General features: G+C 34.2%; 1 long non-coding RNA gene across 1 annotated transcript in view; it reads right to left on the bottom strand.

Annotated features, from left to right (window-relative positions):
• Positions 1–1,770: 1,770 nt before the first annotated feature.
• Positions 1,771–16,084, bottom strand: part of LOC146993191 (uncharacterized) — a 159,222-nt gene continuing 144,908 nt past the window's right edge. The window contains exon 5 of the long non-coding RNA XR_015038765.1: positions 1,771–2,194. This is a non-coding gene — a long non-coding RNA (uncharacterized LOC146993191). The remainder of the gene's footprint in view (positions 2,195–16,084) is intronic.

Here is a 16,084-nt window from a genome sequence, read left to right as displayed (position 1 = left end):
CTGCAGGAGCGGCAGACCACAGGTGCCATCTTCCTTGATGTAGCTAAGGCCTTCGATCGTGTTTGGCTGGAGGGCCTCATGCACAAAATCATCACTCTGGGCTTCCCAGACTACATCACAGCCATCACCTACTCCTATCTTAAGGATAGACACTTTGTCGTTCGTGTAAACAACACATACTCAACCACGCGGGCTATCAGGGCTGGGGTCCCACAAGGGAGCCTCCTTGGGCCCATTTACTACAATATTTACACGAACGATATCCCACAAACACCACACACCACCCTGGCTATGTATGCTGATGATACGGCAATACTCTCAAAAAATGCATCTACTGGTCCAGTTATACAAGCACTTCAATCTCACATCCACACACTCGAGTCCTGGCTTACTGCCTGGAAATTTAAAATCAACGTAGACAAGTCGGAGGCGATCTGGTTTACAAAAAAAGTACATATCGACTTGGAGGACATCCTCATGTATAATAGCCCTTTTCAGTGGACTAGGCAAGCCCGATACCTAGGCATCACTTTAGATAGGCGGCTCACATGGACCCCACACATTACACAACTTATTGCCAAGTTCCGTGCTCGTAAACGAACACTTACCCCCTTAATTAGCCGGAACTCCGTTCTCTCTATTGATAATAAGTTGCTCATTTACAAGACCCTTTTGCGTCCCATACTTTCTTACGCCTGCCCTGTTTGGGGATATACCAGCAACACTAATATCAACAAACTGCAAGTTTTGCAGAATGTCACCCTTCGGCAAATCTCCAGAAGCCGATGGTTCATTCGAAACACGGCAATCCATGAGGAGTTGGAAATTCCAACAATCCCAACTTATTTTGCACTTCTCGCTGAAAAATTTTATGTAAATATTCCTAAGGTAAACAACAATACTATTACTGCACCTCAATATGATCATACACTTGCTGCTAATAGCAAGCGCCCGCTTGCGATTCTCAGACATTTAAATTAACCCCTCTTTCTGGTAACCAATTATGTAAACACCCTCCCCTACTTCAGTTTTGCTTTTTTGTTTTGTCTTTCGATCTTATGAATAGTTTTGTACTGCTGCCTGGCTCTATATTTTTGTAAATAATGTACAGATTTCCTATTTTATATTTTATATATGTTTTCCTACTATGTATTATTTAAGTATCTATGGTTTATATTGTATTTACGTGTGTTATTATGAATTACCCAACTGTGATATTATGAGTGGTCACACGGACGCTTGTTCGGACTATCAATAGGGAATTTCTTTTCATGCCATTGCCACTTACCTTCGTCAAAAGGCTTATCAGTTTCACTGGTCGTTTCTTCTGGACTCTGTCATCGGTTCGTGTATGAACTTTCATTGTGTTCGGATCTACATGCCAATTGTTCGAAGTCTCACTGAATCGAAAGTCGCACATATTATCCCGGGATAGCGTTGTCACGCGGGCACCCACTTTGCGATAACTCATCGAGTTTGCCTGAGCCGAAGCACCAACAAGTCATATTTATAAGACTTGGCTACCTTTGTTTAATGGTTAATGCTGTTAAAAGGTTTTCCTCAAACACTTTATAAAAAGTTTATTTAGAAATTATACTTAAATATTTTCTAGCTAACCAAAATTAAATAAATAAAAAAGACATCAAATAATTTGATATTAAACTCTGCAATATCAAAATAATTTGATATTAAACTCTGCAATATCAAAATAATTTGATATTAAACTCTGCAATAGGAATACCACATTTCATTAGTCTTTTTTTATCAAAACTAAGCTGTTCAAGGCTGCAGTTTTTGTAGCATTATTTAATCACTTCATCTGATACACTTTGGGTGAGGGAATCTCAAATTTGAGATTAAACTGTGCAGTAAGAAACCACTTTTTGTCACTACTGATATCTAAACTTTTATAGCATTATTTTATCTTTCAAGTGAGTTTATTTCAAAGTTGTAATGTATTTAGCCAATATCATAAGTTCAGTTATTATTTCTCATTGATATTAGAAGTGTAAGTAAGGTTTTCAGTGCCTTGGGACAACTGAAGATTTAATGGTCCTTCCTGTTTTCCAAGATGCAATGGAGAATAGCAATTTGGCACTCCCTGGATGCTGTGCCTGGGGACACATGTCCTCTCCTAGTTACGCCACCAATATAATGCAGCTGGATGATGAACAGATGATTGTTCTCAAGATGTCTAACAAGAAATGAGCTGTGATTCATGATGAATTTCTAAAGGCTGAGGAATTTCTAAAGGCATGATGAATTTCTAATGAGCTGTGATTCATGATGAATTCTAAAGGCATTTAAAATGAGTGTGAATTTTAAATGCCTTTAGAATATCAAGGTCAAATTTGTTAGATTTTAAACTGATATGCATATAATAATGTAAATTTTTGGGATTTGCATCACAACAATTACAATTAGTTACATATAAAAGGTTTAAATTAGTATATGTATGCCACAAAATACAATTCATTTGACAATTAATTTTGCATCACAAAAATACAAATTGATTCTCTTTATCAAATTTTCATATCCTTCAAACTACTAGGAATTGTATACCAGCTTAGTTTACTCCTTAATCAAAATTTTTCCACTGTAGTTCATGACTACACTTAACAAGCAGTTTCATTTCAGATTATAAAAAAGCTAACTGTTATTGTAATATGCAAAATCTCTTCTATTAAAAAAAAGTACATATTAAGCAAGTGATAAAAAAACAGTGTTATTAAATAATGAGATTTAAAGTATTTTTTCATGGGAAAACAATGATATCAAATAATTGATTTTAAGGTAATATTTCTGGAGGAAAAGCCCTGAGAAAAATTACTGCCAGTCATTCAAATAGAAATTAACAATTCTTGTCAAATAAAACCAAGTTTTTCTTTTGTTTCAAAATCTGGTAATATATATAAATGATCAAATCATCAAGCTTTTCTGAAAGTGTGGTAACCAATAGCACATTTAGAGAAAGCTAATATAAGCTATACATTTTTCTTAAGATAGATGTTTAGTAAGCTACCAACTATTTTTGATACTTTCAGTATTCATAATTATCAAAATTAGTAGTGCTTAACAAAAGAGAATATACTTATTTTCTTTTCAGGTACCTTATTTCTCTAAAAATGTTGTGGCTTTTTTGTTAAGAGTTATGTCTTATAACTAGATATGTTTTAATGAAACAATAATCTCATAAGTGGTTTTATTTTTAAGTATATATGTAAGGACATTCGATTTCCTCTGTATAACTGTACACACAACATATAAGGCAAATTAATTCTTGATGACAGTGCTCCTTAAACTTTTTAATTCAAGACCTCTTTGAATCACTCAACAGATTGGCGAAATTCTGTTCGGCTTTATATGGCAGAAGATTAATCACATTAATGTCAATCAAAAATGGTTTTTGAGTCCAAGGTAGCATTTTGAAAGCAAAATTCGATATAAAATATTTGCAAAACTATGTTTCTTAGGTTCTAAATTGATGAATAATACTTTTTGCAATTAATGTTTTACAGTTATTTTTTCCAATTATAAAAATAAAAGTAGCAAAAAAACATTTCAAATGAATTGCTGTCCACCCTATTCTTCCAAACATTGATATATTTAATACCAATTTAATCATTCAGAGCAAATGTACTGCTGATTTTGCACAGACAGACAAGTTGAAATCATCTAGTTTCTCAGAAATATCTGACGAAAAATACAGCTTTCATAATCATAAATCATTCTGAAGATGACCAACAAGAGCAGATTTTCTTTTGGTTAAAAGTATAATAATTTCATCTTTTCATAACAATAATATTTTTAAACCATCTTGACATCTTCTGTGTGTAGTAATAAATTTTTCTATTCAGAGTCTACATCTTTTACAGATTTGAAACTAAATGGCTGTTAATAAAAGTGATAATTTTGACATTAGGACACAGTGCTCAAACCTTTTTTTTTTTTTGTTCTTTGTGATATGGCCTTATGTTGGATTATGCAGTGGGCAACAGTTACATGATCATTACCAGCAGTTTTAACAAATGATTTACCAATTTTAACGTTTGCACCATCTGCCAATACTTCAATAAAATTTTTTCCGTTCTAAACCTTCAGTTGTTAAAAACTTAATCATCTTTACTATGTATCTCTTCTCCCTCTTTCCAAAGGACCAAAAAAAAAAAAAAAAAAAAAAAAAAAAATAACAATTCTTCTTCAAAGCTTTCTTTATGAATGTCGCTGACATACATTGACAACTGGGCTAATTTTTGAATATCAGTTGTTTCATCCAAATGAATTGAAAATTTGAGCCTTTTTTAAGTCTAATATTGGGTTGTTCAGATTTGTCGTCATTAATTTCAGTAATTCTATTGGTGACGATATCGCCTGATCCTGGAATTTTCAAATTCCATCACCATATTTACTTCTGTAAAATATTTCTACCATTTTAATAGTTTAATTAATTTTAATACAAGATCTTTTGTAATGGTGCATGACTTTTTATTTTAAGCAATCAGATATGAAACTTCATGTAGCATGAATAAATGTTTTTTAGTAACAGTCATAAATTTCTCACAATATCATTTTCCTTCATTTCAAGATTTTAGCAGTTGTTCAATATATTCTTTTTTTAGTTTGTTGACATATGCAGGATGCTTGGAGTTGAGATGCTTTTCTCATTTTGATGGTTTCGTATTCTAATTCGCTAAAATGTTATTGCAAATTCAACAAAGAAATTGTTCATTAGCAGCACAATTGTTGAAAATTAAACCAAATTGGAGAAAATATCTCATCATACTTTTGTTTTGCATCGTAGGTCCATCCTTTCGATTACAAGATCTTGCTTGAACAGAACTAGTAGCATCGCCATTTTTGTTATTACTTTTTTTTTTTTCCTTAAGTTCAACCATTTATCCATAAATAAAAAATAATTTTATCCTAAAATATAAATAGCAACATCACTATTAATAATTTTTCAAATAAATACCACTTAGTCGAGTAACACAGTAAAATACTATATTTTGTTGCTCTATATTTTGTTGCTCTTCTGATGCATGCACTTGTTATGATAAAAGAGATATAACTCATTATACTGGAAAAGAGTTATCACTACAGCAAATACAGTGGCTCCAACCTTTTTCTTGACAAGCCTGTGTGGCACAAGATGCTATGTACCTGTGTGTTTGTGGCATATTTTGATTCTGAAATAAGTTATATGCTGAAATGGGATTGTAATAACACTATTATGATGCACTTAGTGGTATTTTTCTATATATAAATATAATTTACAGCTCAACTTAACTAGTATTATGATTTTTTAATTCTGCCGAATAGAAAATGCAATAAATTAAATACAATGAAGGGATTGCAACTATTGTTTCCTTTAATTCGTGCACCTGAAATAAATTTTTGCAACCCCTTTTGGAGTTATGACCCACAGTTAAGAAATCCTGCTTGGTGATGAGGTAGAAAAGCGTCACTTAAATAATTTGTTTTTTACAAAGCTTTCATTTGCAAATAAATTGCTTGTGAATAAAAGGTCTTTTGAGTTTCTGCAAAAATGTAAAATTTCAAAATGACAGATACCAAATTAATTAAAAAGAAAAAAAAAAGAAGCAGAGGATACTTACTCTTCTCTCTCTCTCCTGCAAATGAGATAATATTTAGATAAACATTTTATTCATCCAGTGAAAATGCATGCATTGGAAAACAAAGAAAATCAGTGAACATTATCTGCATGTGATTTACATAATGCTAATTTTGTTCTTAGCATTATATTTCAGCAGAAATTCTGCATAAAAATTGAGCTGATCTGATTCCCTACACAAAAGAATAGACGTTATTTCAAAAAAATTCTGTTCTAAAGCAACTTCTGCTTTATAGTATAGTAAAAAGTAATAAAGCTCAACAATTTTGAATATAGCCTAGGTCTGGACAAATTCCAGAGTAACTGGTTTGCTTGGAAAAAGATTGATAGTTAATTTCAGGCATAGACAATTAAGAAAATAAACAGATGTCTAAAAATCAATTTAAATGATGCATAAAGAAATGCAAACAGATAAACATAGCAGGGAATCATTGTACTGATTTTAAGAGTTATTATTTATAAGACACTATTATCATATTAATTATTTGATAGATCTGTATTAATATACTACTAAGAAACCTTGTCTATTATCTGTATAATTGCCGTCAATCACCAGATACCTTACTTTTCAATTCAAATGCTCTATAAACCGGTTTCATTATCACAGATGCAGCCATGTGCAACATTAAATAATATTTGAAACTAATGTGAAAGTATGAGTACTAAAAGACTTATGTTTACAAAATACTGTAGTTTTGCATAATACTTCAGTGTTTAAGGGGAAAGAGAAATTCTTTTTCACACAATTCACAGTCTTTCGCATGCTACCAAGTATGTGTAAATATAGGGTTCTAACAGTCGGTCTGAATATGGCAAAGTACATGATGGATATATGTCTAAGAAGAGAGATGCTCTTGTGGAGAGCTTCCTAAGGTGAACTGTCTTAGACACATGTTATACATAACAAAAAACATAAAAAAAGCATTGCAAACTACCAATTTGCCAGGATTTGTACTCTTATCAAACAGAGTTCAGCAGTGTACTCCACTTGACTGTTGATAGGCAGAATCCTGATAGGTTACAAGTGAAAAAGCTATTTATTATGATATGTATCGCATAACTGAGAAGGAAAGCTCATAATAAAAACTTAAGCAAAACAACGAATAATGTTTTTTAGATATGGTTAATTTAAAAGGAAATATGCAATAAATTCTAAATATTGATTTTGAAGTCAGGTACATTAATGTGCTGTGTTAAGTTGACCAGTTTAACGAAAATAAAAAATCCCTAAATTGTTTTATCAAATGCAAAATAATTCATTTGCATAAAAGGTTGAACATCATACAAAATTGTAGCTATCCAATATTCGAATTACTTCTTTTTCACATTGTAAACAAAATTTTGATTCCAGAACACTGAAAGTTAATAGAGGTATAAAATACATTATTTTGATACCCCTAATAGTTCTGTCAATAAAAGGCTTTTATTTATTTATTTTTGTTAAACAATGATGAAGAGAATAAATTTATTAAAGCTTATTTGAGCCGTACATCACTTGCATTTATTAAAATGAGTGAATATTTTTATCTTTTTCGGCACTTAGTTCTCCATCCAGCTATTCCGTATCTTGAGAGAGAATATCATAATTAAAGAAGCACTAAGTTTAATTATTTTGAAGATAAAAACTAAGAGCTTTACTTCCTTTAAAAGCAAATGTAAGGAATGCTAAGGAAAATGTCATTTTAGGATTTTTTCGGAAAATTTCGCCAAATGCAGGTAAAGAAAATCGCCAGTTGGGGGGAGGAACTGATGTTAAGAAGCTGAAACACATTCGACTTTATACATATAGTATGTTGTTTATGAATAGATTCTACACTTTGGTTTATGCCATAATTACTCTTAGTTTCTATTAATTGTGTATCCCGGTTTACTATATGTACCTAATGAAGCCTACCTAATGATACCTAATGATAATGTACCTAATCGCATAACCGAACTAATGGGGCGGGGCTATTCAAGCTTTTATGCCCGCCTATAAAGTGTACCCCTCAATGGACCCTGCCCACTATCAGGCAATGGAAATGAATCATTTTTGTGTTCATTTCTTTTTCATTTAAATCAAGTGATGGAAATACCTTATATTTAATTTTAATGACAATTATCTTTTTAAATTATTAAACTAATGTCGCTCTAAAGTTTAGTTTCCAAATTTGGGCGTTATCACCCGCCCAAAGGGGCGTTACTAGTACGAGCGGCAGAAAGAGGATATTCAGAAACTAGATAATAAGAACACACATGAAAACTTAATTACCTAAAGATTCTTGTAAAATAATTTAAACATTCACTTGATTACTAATATTACATATAATTAGTATATTAATGTTACATATATTAATACTGCAGGTAACCCTTCATGTAATTTAGCAGGAGATCCCCATGTAATTTCATTTTGAGTCTTATTCTAAAAACAGGTCCACAAATCCGTTCTCGTAGTAAGATTCTGGCCAAGTTAGCATCTTTTTTCAATATTGAGTGTGCTGTGGCAGTAATCTTTGCATGTTTTGCAAGTTCATCTTATATATGTTTTGAGAAATGTGTAATCATCGCCACGCTTTTGCGCATTGCGTGATGAGTTTTAACCAATAACTTAATTGCAAGTGCAAGAAGTACCTATCCACCACTATCCGTTTTCATTCAATGCCTAAAGAATATTTTTCTTTTAAGTCACTTAACTATTCTCACATTTATCACTTGTCTATCATGGAGGCTGTCCCTGTCTAGTAGACGGACAGTAATGTTGCTTAAAAAGAAATGCTGTAGTGTCGCCTGCGGGCGTGGTGCTAAGCGCACCTTTGACTATTTAACTAAAAACGAGCGGCCTTTGGCCTAACTTGAGGAATAAGTCAAAACTCATTCGTAGTTGATACCTAGTTGTGATAGCACGATTTTCACTCACTTACGAGCTGCAAGATGGGCAATTGCTTTTTATCACGTAGGCTGTCCCAGTCTAGTAGACGGGCGGTAATTTTGCTTAAAAAATTCTAACGTTTGCAGGCAGGGATAAATAGAAGGGCTAGGTCAGTGTTTCCCAACCTTTTTTGTGCTATGCCCCATCTAATCCTCTCAAAAATTTTTAAGCTCCTCGTAGCATATACATGATATTTAATATTTAAAAATTGAAATGTTCACGAAAGAAACTTGAATGATAGCTTTTAGGAAGAAATGACTACGAAATTTAATGAGCAAACACAGCAAGTGAACTTTAAAAACGTGGAGAACTGAAATTCAAGAAAAAACTCATTTTAGTGAAAGTTTTTCATTTTAAGTATTATTAATTTTTATTATTTAAATTTAGCGAGTTCCTTGCGCTTGATACTTGCTGCAAAGAAATTTTATGTCAGGTTCCAATTTAGATAACTTGAGTCTCAAGTCTCCCGGTTTCATTATATCCAACCGTTTTTTTTTTGTTTTTTTTAGCAAAATATGAAGATGGAAACGGTAACAATAGTTCTCTTGCAAATTTTGTTGCATTTGGATATCTGATTCTGGTTTCCTCACAAAGCTATGTCATCGCTCCTTTTATATTCAATAAAGTTTTAATTGACTCAGCATTTTGCATTTCTGCGAGTTCTTCTTTTTACTACATATTTGAAATATCAGCCAAATCCTTGGATGATGCATTGGCTGCATCATCCAAGTTGGGAAATCAATTTGTTTTAAGTTGCAAAATCTTTTAAATCAGCCGATAAAATTTTCAGATGATCGACAATAACAAGTATAGCGGTAGTCACGTCACATTTTTGGAGCCAATGAGACTTTTCAAAATTTTTTTGGTAAATAGTATATGCCTGACATAATTCAACAAAGACAATGAAACCAAATATCTTCCTTTTGCATCGATATCCACCAGCGCCCGAGCAGTTAAGTCGCTGAACACTGATAGTTTGGTCCGAGGTTCAAATCCCGCGAACGGGCTGGCTGCATGGGTGTTTTTGTAGTTTTCCCCATGTGTAACGTGTATACGAGCCAGTTTTCCTTAGAAAGTCCTCCGCGAAGGCATACCTTCCCTTAGGCAGATAGCCCTAGAGGTTTTGCCGTAATTAAAATAACCTAGCCTAAGTTTTATTTGCTCCTTTAAGTTGTTTATTTAATATATTTAATTTTTCACAGATATCGGCTAAATAACCCACAATTGCCTTGTTATCATCCATTAATGGGTTTTTCATTTCAGGCTTGTCGCTTATAAAATAACTAAGAGTATCAAATAGTTCCATAAATCTTTCCAAGCAGTTCCCTTTCGACAGCTTTCTTACTTCAGTGTGAAATACAAGTCTCATATAGTCTTCATTTTGTTCTTCATAAAATAACTTAAAAAGACGTTCACATTTGGCCCTAGCTTTAATAACATTGATACACTTTATAACTGAATTTAGTATTTCATTTAGAACAGGCGAATTGTTTTTAGCTACCAGGTTTTCTCTATGAATATCGCAATGCACAAGAAGCATTTCTAGATTCTCATCTTCAAGCTTTCGACCGCGTCTGGCATGAGGGGCTCATTCTCAAGCTTATATCCTTGGATTTTGACAGAGATCTGATATTACTCATTTATTCTTTTATTAAACACAGAAAATTCTTCGTAAATATTGGTAATGACAACTCTGATCCCAGAAGACTCAATGCTGGTGTAGCTCAAGGATCAATTTTGGGACCAATTCTTTTTATATTCTATGTTTCTGATTTCCCTAAAATTTGCACTGACTCAAATTTTTATTTAGGATATTACGCCGATGATACGGCGCTTGCATATAAATCTCACAATCAAGAACTTGCCATTTGTAAATTACAGGATAAAATTCCAGAAATTGAGCAATGGTGCACGAAATGGCGCATTGCCATCAATGCACAAAAATCCCAGCTGGTTATTATTGGAAAAAGGCACTCTAGAAGTCCATTTGTTAATAAAATTAAAATCTTTATAATGTTGAAGTTCCGCTTGTCAACAAAGCTACTTAACTTGGAGGTATTTTAACATCTTTCCTAGGAAGCCAAAGCGGAGGTGTCTGCTTGACTAGGAATTCTTTCTAAATATTTTTTAAATTAACAAGCACTTCACGGGCCTAACCCGGCGACCCTTAACTATTTCTATATTTCCACATGCCCGCCGGACCTAATCCGGCCTCGTTTCTCGGGTTTATATCCGTGCTGCTATAGGTAACATGCTCCTCCACTTGCCAAGACCTCATCTTTTCATAAAACACGGTCCAGACAATTAAAAATCAGATTTGCAATAGTTTTAACGTTTCTTTATTATTTTATCATCTAACTTAATTAATTAACTTAAACTGTTTAACTATTAAAATTTAAATTAATATTCTAATCTTTAAAATCTAACTCCCACATATGCTACTCAAAACACTTTTATTTCATGTATTTTTGTTCCAGCAATCTGCAATACATACAAGCTTGCATATCTTCAAACATCATCTGCAATCAGGTAATTTTGGTTAATTCTGTCCCAATTTTTTATTTCTTTCCCTTTTTAATCCACCTCTCCTCTCCAACTTTAAACACTTTTCCTAAATTCCCTCCCCTTTAACTATCCTAAAACTTCTCCGTCTTTTCTACAGTTAACTTTCTTCACGGTTCTTTCCGCTTCAAAAGTTGCTCCTATTCTTCTCTCGCCACGGGCGGTAGGAGAACCCTCTTGAATCCTTTTCCCCCCTTCTTTTCGTTCCACCATCCCTTGCTCCGAGCTTTACTCACAAGACTCTCTCCCCCCCCAGCCCATCCCCAAGGCATTAGCAATTACTGCGGTTTTCCGTATTACCTAGTATACCTTTCCCAAGCCCTGGAAAATTATGTTTCCCGGCTGATTGTCTTTGAATCTTTCCGATTCCATTAATGCAACGCATTCAGGAATTCGCCTTTAATCATCACCTCTCTCTCTTTCAATCTGGTAAAACAGGTTGAAAGCAGAAAGAATTTTTTCGTCCTTAGTGTGGACTCCTAAATCACTTCTTTCCCCGTAAACCCTTAATGGTTTCCTTCATTACCCTTTAGCCAGTGCTTTTTCTTAATTACTTCAGTTTTCTTAACGAAGTTGTGGAGGTAATTGCATTAAGTTGCAAAGGTACTCCGGAAAATATCGCCTTGGGCCTTGGGCCGAACAAATGGGGCGGGGCTATTCAAGTTTTTATGCCTATAATGCGTACCCCTCAATGGACCCTGCCCACTATCAGGCAATGGAAATGAATCATTTTTGTGTTCATTTCTTTTTCATTTAAATCAAGTGAAGGAAATACCTTATATTTTATTTTAATGACAATTATCTTTTTAAATTATTAAACTAATGTGGCTGTAAAGTATAGCTTCCAAATTTGGGCGTTATCACCCGCCCAAAGGGGCGTTACTAGTACGAGAGGCAGAAAGAGAATATTCAGAAACAACTAGATAATAAGAACACACATGAAAAATTTTAATTACCTAAAGATTCTTGTAGAATAATTTAAACATTCACTTGATTACTAATATTACATATAATTAGTATATTAATGTTACATATATTAATACTACAGATAACACTTCATGTAATTTGGCAGTAGTTATGCTCATCTCTTTAATTATTCAGTTTTTCTTAACGAAGTTCTGGAGGTAATTGCATTTATTTGCAAAGGTACTCCAGAAGCAAACGCCTTCGGCCTTGGGCCATGTAATTTCATTTTGAGTTTTATTTTAAAAACATCTCCACAAATCCGTTCTCGCAGTAATATTCTGGCCAAGCAGAGGCGTATACAAGGTTTTAAGCGCCCGGGGACACCTAAAGATTTTGCGCCCCTTTCTATGTTCCAAGAATGGAAAACATTTCATTCTGAAAGGTGTATCATCAATTTGGCCCCCCCTTGGATGCAGCGCCCGGGGACGGATGTCCCCCCTTGCCCCACCCTAGCTACGCGACTGTGGCCAAGTTAGCATCTTTTTTCAATACTGAGTGTGCTGTGGTAGGAATCTTTGCATGTTTTGCAAGTTCATTTTATAAATGTTTTGAGAAATGTCTAATCATCGCCACGCTTTTGCGCATTGTGTGATGAGTTTTAACCAATAATTTAATTGCAAGTGCAAGAAGTACCTATCCACCACTATCCGTTTTCATTCAATGCCTAAAGAATATTTTTCTTTTAAGTCACTTAACAATTCTCACATTTATCACTTGTCTATTATGGAGGCTGTCCGTGTCTAGTAGACGGACGGTAATGTTGCTTTAAAAGTAATGCTGTAGTGTCGCCTGCGGGCGTGGTGCTAAGCGCACCTTTGACTATTTAACTAAAAACGAGCGGCCTTTGGCCTAACTTGAGGAATAAGTCAAAACTCATTCGTAGTTGATACCTAGTTGTGATAGCACGATTTTCACTCACTTACGAGCTGCAAGATGGGCAATTGCTTTTTATCACGTAGGCTGTCCCAGTCTAGTAGACGGGCGGTAATTTTGCTTAAAAAATTCTAACGTTTGCAGGCAGGGATAAATAGAAGGGCTAGGTCAGTGTTTCCCAACCTTTTTTGTGCTATGCCCCATCTAATCCTCTCAAAAATTTTTAAGCTCCTCGTAGCATATACATGATATTTAATATTTAAAAATTGAAATGTTCACGAAAGAAACTTGAATGATAGCTTTTAGGAAGAAATGACTACGAAATTTAATGAGCAAACACAGCAAGTGAACTTTAAAAACGTGGAGAACTGAAATTCAAGAAAAAACTCATTTTAGTGAAAGTTTTTCATTTTAAGTATTATTAATTTTTATTATTTAAATTTAGCGAGTTCCTTGCGCTTGATACTTGCTGCAAAGAAATTTTATGTCAGGTTCCAATTTAGATAACTTGAGTCTCAAGTCTCCCGGTTTCATTATATCCAACCGTTTTTTTTTGTTTTTTTTAGCAAAATATGAAGATGGAAACGGTAACAATAGTTCTCTTGCAAATTTTGTTGCATTTGGATATCTGATTCTGGTTTCCTCACAAAGCTATGTCATCGCTCCTTTTATATTCAATAAAGTTTTAATTGACTCAGCATTTTGCATTTCTGCGAGTTCTTCTTTTTACTACATATTTGAAATATCAGCCAAATCCTTGGATGATGCATTGGCTGCATCATCCAAGTTGGGAAATCAATTTGTTTTAAGTTGCAAAATCTTTTAAATCAGCCGATAAAATTTTCAGATGATCGACAATAACAAGTATAGCGGTAGTCACGTCACATTTTTGGAGCCAATGAGACTTTTCAAAATTTTTTTGGTAAATAGTATATGCCTGACATAATTCAACAAAGACAATGAAACCAAATATCTTCCTTTTGCATCGATATCCACCAGCGCCCGAGCAGTTAAGTCGCTGAACACTGATAGTTTGGTCCGAGGTTCAAATCCCGCGAACGGGCTGGCTGCATGGGTGTTTTTGTAGTTTTCCCCATGTGTAACGTGTATACGAGCCAGTTTTCCTTAGAAAGTCCTCCGCGAAGGCATACCTTCCCTTAGGCAGATAGCCCTAGAGGTTTTGCCGTAATTAAAATAACCTAGCCTAAGTTTTATTTGCTCCTTTAAGTTGTTTATTTAATATATTTAATTTTTCACAGATATCGGCTAAATAACCCACAATTGCCTTGTTATCATCCATTAATGGGTTTTTCATTTCAGGCTTGTCGCTTATAAAATAACTAAGAGTATCAAATAGTTCCATAAATCTTTCCAAGCAGTTCCCTTTCGACAGCTTTCTTACTTCAGTGTGAAATACAAGTCTCATATAGTCTTCATTTTGTTCTTCATAAAATAACTTAAAAAGACGTTCACATTTGGCCCTAGCTTTAATAACATTGATACACTTTATAACTGAATTTAGTATTTCATTTAGAACAGGCGAATTGTTTTTAGCTACCAGGTTTTCTCTATGAATATCGCAATGCACAAGAAGCATTTCTAGATTCTCATCTTCAAGCTTTCGACCGCGTCTGGCATGAGGGGCTCATTCTCAAGCTTATATCCTTGGATTTTGACAGAGATCTGATATTACTCATTTATTCTTTTATTAAACACAGAAAATTCTTCGTAAATATTGGTAATGACAACTCTGATCCCAGAAGACTCAATGCTGGTGTAGCTCAAGGATCAATTTTGGGACCAATTCTTTTTATATTCTATGTTTCTGATTTCCCTAAAATTTGCACTGACTCAAATTTTTATTTAGGATATTACGCCGATGATACGGCGCTTGCATATAAATCTCACAATCAAGAACTTGCCATTTGTAAATTACAGGATAAAATTCCAGAAATTGAGCAATGGTGCACGAAATGGCGCATTGCCATCAATGCACAAAAATCCCAGCTGGTTATTATTGGAAAAAGGCACTCTAGAAGTCCATTTGTTAATAAAATTAAAATCTTTATAATGTTGAAGTTCCGCTTGTCAACAAAGCTACTTAACTTGGAGGTATTTTAACATCTTTCCTAGGAAGCCAAAGCGGAGGTGTCTGCTTGACTAGGAATTCTTTCTAAATATTTTTTAAATTAACAAGCACTTCACGGGCCTAACCCGGCGACCCTTAACTATTTCTATATTTCCACATGCCCGCCGGACCTAATCCGGCCTCGTTTCTCGGGTTTATATCCGTGCTGCTATAGGTAACATGCTCCTCCACTTGCCAAGACCTCATCTTTTCATAAAACACGGTCCAGACAATTAAAAATCAGATTTGCAATAGTTTTAACGTTTCTTTATTATTTTATCATCTAACTTAATTAATTAACTTAAACTGTTTAACTATTAAAATTTAAATTAATATTCTAATCTTTAAAATCTAACTCCCACATATGCTACTCAAAACACTTTTATTTCATGTATTTTTGTTCCAGCAATCTGCAATACATACAAGCTTGCATATCTTCAAACATCATCTGCAATCAGGTAATTTTGGTTAATTCTGTCCCAATTTTTTATTTCTTTCCCTTTTTAATCCACCTCTCCTCTCCAACTTTAAACACTTTTCCTAAATTCCCTCCCCTTTAACTATCCTAAAACTTCTCCGTCTTTTCTACAGTTAACTTTCTTCACGGTTCTTTCCGCTTCAAAAGTTGCTCCTATTCTTCTCTCGCCACGGGCGGTAGGAGAACCCTCTTGAATCCTTTTCCCCCCTTCTTTTCGTTCCACCATCCCTTGCTCCGAGCTTTACTCACAAGACTCTCTCCCCCCCAGCCCATCCCCAAGGCATTAGCAATTACTGCGGTTTTCCGTATTACCTAGTATACCTTTCCCAAGCCCTGGAAAATTATGTTTCCCGGCTGATTGTCTTTGAATCTTTCCGATTCCATTAATGCAACGCATTCAGGAATTCGCCTTTAATCATCACCTCTCTCTCTTTCAATCTGGTAAAACAGGTTGAAAGCAGAAAGAATTTTTTCGTCCTTGGTGTGGACTCCTAAATCACTTCTTTCCCCGTAAACCCTTAATGGTTTCCTTCATTA

Source organism: Stegodyphus dumicola, chromosome X1 (assembly GCF_044657685.1).
Source record: "Stegodyphus dumicola isolate Sdum_Otavi_A_Nest chromosome X1, ASM4465768v1".
NCBI classification, from domain to species: Eukaryota; Metazoa; Arthropoda; class Arachnida; order Araneae; family Eresidae; genus Stegodyphus; species Stegodyphus dumicola.
Note: the sequence above shows the minus strand (reverse complement) of the source record. Positions and strands in the feature narration are given on the sequence as shown.